Here is a 6,081-nt window from a genome sequence, read left to right as displayed (position 1 = left end):
ATTCTTTTCCTTCCAAGGTGAATTCTTTGAGCAATCTTCTGGTGTGGCTATGTTGTGTCCACTATCCCCTATAGTAGCCAATATTTTTATGGAAAATTTTGAAAAGAAAGCCCTAGATACCTAACCTTTGAAATTGAAATACTAGATTAGGTTTGTTAATGACACTAGTGTGAATTGGCCGCATGGAGACAAAGAGCTAAATAACTTTCTAGACCACCTCAACAACTTATCTAAGGACATCTAGTTCACTATGGAGGTTGAATAAAATAAGTGCATCCCTTTCCTGGACATTCTCATCCTTAGGAAAGAGGATGGATCATTATGACACAAGGTGTTCAAGAAGAAAGCACACATAGACAACTACCTTCGTGCCAAGTCGCACCATCATCTAGCATAAAGGAGGGGGGTGCTCAAAACCCTCTTCACAAGAGCATTAAGGATTTCGGACTCGAAGCATTTGGAAGATGAGATAAAATACTTGAAGAAGGTATTTACTAACATTGGATACAAAGATAAGGATATCATAAAAACCATTAAAAGAGATCAAGCTGGAAATGAAGCAAGACCCTCTTTAATAAGCTCTCAACCTCTTAACAAGGCCTATCTACCATACATTCGAGTCACCGATAAGATGGCCAAGGTTCTTAGAAGGAAAAACATTGATACCTCTTTCAAACCCCTAATAAGACAGTCTTGATCAGCTCCAACACAAAGGAGTTTACAAGGTAGTGTGTTCATGTGGAGAATGTTTAATTGGTGATACAGGGAGATACTTCAATATTAGACAGAAGGAACATGGTGTTGACATTAGAAATGGTAGATCTATACCTTCAACTCTTGCAGAACACTCATGAAAAACATGCCACCATGTTTTCCTTGAAGACACAAAAATTATTGCCAAAGAAAAGCATCAATATAAGTGTAAGATTCGTGAAGCCCTTCAAATTATAAAGCATCCTCACAATCAAATTAGATATGGGGGCATGGATGTTAGTAGAAGTTAGATCCCTCTAATAACTCAAGTATCTATGTTTCGCAACCTTGACTAATACCTCTCTCCTTGGCCCCCTCTAACACTTTTGACCTTTCATTCGTTCCCTCTCCTCAACATCCATTTCCCTCTTAATCCTCTCTCCACTTCCCTCTTCCTTATTCCCTCCTTTCCTCCTTAGTATCTCCTCATCTCAACTATCATAACACCTTAGCCTAGGCTAACCTAATGATAACACTATCCCCTTCTAATAATAATGATCAAATTAATAACAAACAATGATTAATTTAATTTAATTATAACAATTAATATAAGGGTAATAATAATGATTATTATCTTTATTATTATTATTATTAATTAAACTTATTATTATCTTTAATTAAGTAATTAATACTACTAATAATAATTATTTATAATAATGATAATTATAATTACAATTATTAACTTTAATATAATAATAAACACTAATAATAAAGGTATTATAAATTTATAATTTATAAAATCCCCTTAAATAATAACAAATGAATAACAATAAGGTTAATAATAATTATTAGTATTGTTATTATTATTAATAAGCTTTATTATTAGAATTAATTAATCAATTAACACTAATAATAATAATTAATAATAAAAAATTTTAATTATTCATTTTATTGTTATCTATAATAATTTTACACTATTAAGTAATATGGTAAAAATTTATGATAATTTAATTCTCGTCAAAATAAAATTATTAACTGGTCGGCTCTTTCATTTTTCATACCATTCTATATTAATCTCCTTCCCTTTGCACCCTTCTTTGTAGGTATTATCTTGATGATGAGTCTTGCTATAGACTCGAAACATCGATTTATAAATAGCTAATGTGGAATTAGCTTCGAACACTAAACTAGCTCATAAAGAAGACCAAACAAATGCTAACAAGATCAAAAGGAAAAGGTTTAAGAAAGAAAGAGGAGAAGGGAAATAAAAAAGACAAAAAGAAAAAGAAACCAAGAAGGAAAGGAGGGAGAAAAATTAAAAAGGACAAACATAGGAATAAAGAATGGGGATCCAACAATGGATCATATTCCAACCATCATCCCTATTCACCAACTTAGACCTTTTTCAATCTCAATGGCCCCCCTAAACTTACAGTGATGGAAGTGATCAATCTTGGAAATGACTTGGGAATCCTCAATATTAATGTGGTGATTTATCTTCTTAGCATGCTCAACCAAAGATGAGGAGCGATTCTTACAGTGTTTTATGTTAGTTGCATGTTCTTCAATTCTTTGATTAATGGAACAACCAGTTTCTCCAATGTAGGGAATCCCACGAGAACATGGGATCAAATAGACACCTTTCATGTCTTTAGGATGATCCGGGTCTTTGACTAATTGTAGGGAGCTATAAATTGTTTTCAAGGGTTTGAAGGTGGCAGCAACATTGTGTTTCCTACGAACCCAAGAAATCTTGTCAGTATTCCCTCATATAAATGGAAGATGAACACCGGAAGCCAATTCTCTAGGTTATTTCTTAATCTTTAGACCCTTGCTCACCTTATGAAAATATTTTATACCATGGGATCTTCTATAACCATCTTCTCAAAGAGATTAAGAATATGGGTCTTTTCACCCTCTAGATGACTCTCATGATAAACCCACAAAGCACAAGTATCTAGAGTGTTCAAAATACCCAGCTTCTAGGATAGATAGTGATGGGACCATTAGGGGAATTTTGAGGTATAAATAGGGTCTCCTAAGGAAATTATAAAATAATAGTGGAAATAATAAAATAAGATTAGATTACATCTCAAATTTTAGAGGGAAGAAAGAAAAAACTATTTTTTCAACTTATCTCCCTATGGGCTTACTCAAATTTCGAGCAGAAACACTCATTGGATGGAAAATTTGATTCCTCATCGAAGGAGTACCCATGTTGAATACTTTTGATGGACCCTACTACATGAAAAATGAGAAATACATGAAAATTGTGATTGCAATCACGTTTTTTCATGTATTTCTTATTTTTCGGTATAGCAGGGTCCATCGAAAGTATGCAACATGGGTACTCCTTGGATGAGGAATTAAAATTTTCATCTAATGAGTACCCCTGCTCAAAATTTGAGTAAAAAATTAGGGAGATAAGTTGAAAATATGACTTGAAAAAGTAGTTTTATTATTTTATAAACTTTTTACCTTTTTACTCCAAAAATGGTGAATCATCCCCATAGTTGACATCATCATATTGAATCCTATTGGTTCTTATAAATTTTATTTTAGTTGTACATTTTTCTTAGGTGGCCCATTTTAGACCTCAAAATTCCCCTAATTTCAATGTGAAGATATTGCTTAGTGTGCGTTTTGTTACGAAAAATTTGGAGAGAGAAAGAACAATCAAATTTATTAGAGACAAGAACATCAAGGAAGGGAAGGATCATGTCAACCTCAGACTCCATAGCGAATTTTATGGATCTTAATTGATTGTTAAGATGCTAAGGGAATAGATCCAAATTATCCCTACCATGAGGCCATATGCCGAAGGTATCATCAACAAATCATTTCCAAAACTTTGGTTGAAATTGATCAGAGGCCAAAGCCATTCAAAATCCTCCATGAACAAGTTAGCTATGAAAGGGGAGAGGCATCTTAACTCTGGATCTACCAAGCATCAAGAGGTATCAAATCTCTTGACATGAAAACCTATTTTAGAGTGAAAGGAGACTAATCCCTCTTGGCACTTGGTAGATCCAAAGTTAAGATGGATCTAAGCTGGTAATATGCATATCACATTCATATTCATAACCATGATATTTCAAAGCATATATTTAATAAATATTTTTATATAGAAAGATGTGAAATATATATAAATACAAATAATAGTTGTAAATTAAGTTCCATTGTAATATATAAATGAAAACAATGATTAATGTTTTTGTTTAATTTAATTAATAAGCATATAAAAATTTGATATTTATTATTTTTTTTGAACATGTCTAACATGTATGTGTGTGGGCACTCTCTCTCTCCACACATGTACACAAAATTTTAACTTTGCATCACATCTCTCAAGATGTAAACTTGTCTTTGAATTCAAAATCAGAGAAAGAAGTTGCACCTAGATTCCTTTCGACCCTAGATAAATTTGAAGTTAAGATAGACATATACTAGTTATTAATATTTTTGACCCTAGATACATCATAAGTTAAGATAGATATATAATAGTTATTAATAAAGCTAGCCTAGATCCACATTACCTCTAAATCTACTAGGCGATGAGAGGGCTCAAATATATTTTCACTCTAAAAGGGATTTGCAACCTCAAGAGATTTCCCCTCTGGGGAGTTTGGTAGATCCAGAGATAAGATGAACCTAGGCTAGTTTTATTTTTAAAATGAAAATGTTTATTAATACAAATTTATTTATTATTTTATTAATTTTAATCAAATTATTTTGAATTTAAATATATTTGTAAATTTAAATTAAAAAATTTAATTTAACATCTCCTAATTGGATTTTAATTTTGTAAAATTTAAATTTCAAAATTTCATAAAAAACCCATATTACAGATAGATTTAAACAATTCACTACAAGGAAAAGACCTTCTAGCAGAGGTTTTTGCATAAGCCCCTATAAAAATAGCCCAAAAATATGTTTGTAGTGGAGGTCACTGGTAGAGGTGGGCAGGCAGGTGTTTTAGCATATGTTTTTTGGATGATTCATCTACAATCTACAAATGCATCGATGCTTTACTATCCATACAAGCACTGGTGCCGCATAGAACATGGTGCATCATGGAAAAATTATTTTTATAAAATAAAAAAACATGATGCACTAAATAACACAATGCATCGGTGCTGGAAAAATTGATAGCACTAGAAAAATGTTACTTTTAAAAATTGTTAGTTCTATATACACCCACAACATCTGTGCCCTTCATAAAACGCCCTGGTGCATACCAAGAAGGAGCACTGCTATAGTTTTTAAATTTTAAAAAATGCGTTGCTATTTTCCAACAATGCAATGGTTCGGTAAATGTACACTCTGGGGTTTCTTCTAAAGAAAATTGTTAGGTGACTTTTAATTTTTTTTAAAGAGCAGTGTTATAGTAAAATAAAGCATAGGTGCAGTACCCATATTAGAATGCCCTAAGGCATCTTAATAAAAGTACCACTATAAATTTTTTAATTAAAAAAAATGCAGTGCTCTTGGATATCTTCTATACTAGTGCGGTTATAGTAATGCACTAGAGGAGGGTGAAATAAAAAAAACCCTCTTGGCCATAAATTTCTTTTTTACCATCTATAGTGTTGGAGATATCTAAAGCACCAATGCAACTCTTGCCTCATGCAAGAACTTTGACATCAGTGCTTCTATTGTTCACCATCCTTCTGTACCATGCTCACTACCTGACTTTCCATTTTTTGCAAACCGTGGTAAAATTTGTTTTTCTGCATTATGTGTCAAAAATGCCTCCTCAATGACCAAATGTCTAGGAAATGTCTATGCTTCTCTCTAATTTAATTTTTTATAGGATTAGAATTGCAAATTAGCTTAAAATTTCCATTTTTTAAGAAGAAAAAAAATCCCCGTGTGGTGCGCTCGATATGTTCGGCTCGCACTGATAGTGGTGCACCCTATAAATTTATAGGGTACACCGTAGTTCGGGTGTGAATGTAACACATTGCTATTGTTACGGTGTGTTTCATAAATGAAAATGCACCAGGAAAGGTAAAAATTATACATCAATGCGTTATGTCAGGCGCATTTATATTTACTAAACACACCACAAAAATAATATGTAAAAATATAGCTATAGATCGGTATGTTCGATAACCTGAATATTTTGTACTGGTGCGAAAAGGTTATATGTGCGCACCAGTGGATAAGTGTGACAAACTGCAATGAAAATTTAAATTTGTGAACCAACAACAGTGCATCATACATATGTGCACACTGTTTCCGGTGTGGTTATGTTTGACAACGCACCAAAGCTTGTGCATCACTGTGTTTTGGGCGCACCGATAATTTTTATTTGTATTTTATTAATTGAAAGTTATTTTTCCATATTTATAAATGCATTTTTCATTTAATAAAAAAAATGTATGA

Source organism: Pinus tabuliformis, chromosome 2_2 (assembly GCF_031772625.1).
Source record: "Pinus tabuliformis cultivar Carrire ecotype Pingquan chromosome 2_2, CPIR1, whole genome shotgun sequence".
In the NCBI taxonomy this organism is placed as follows: domain Eukaryota; kingdom Viridiplantae; phylum Streptophyta; class Pinopsida; order Pinales; family Pinaceae; genus Pinus; species Pinus tabuliformis.
Note: the sequence above shows the minus strand (reverse complement) of the source record.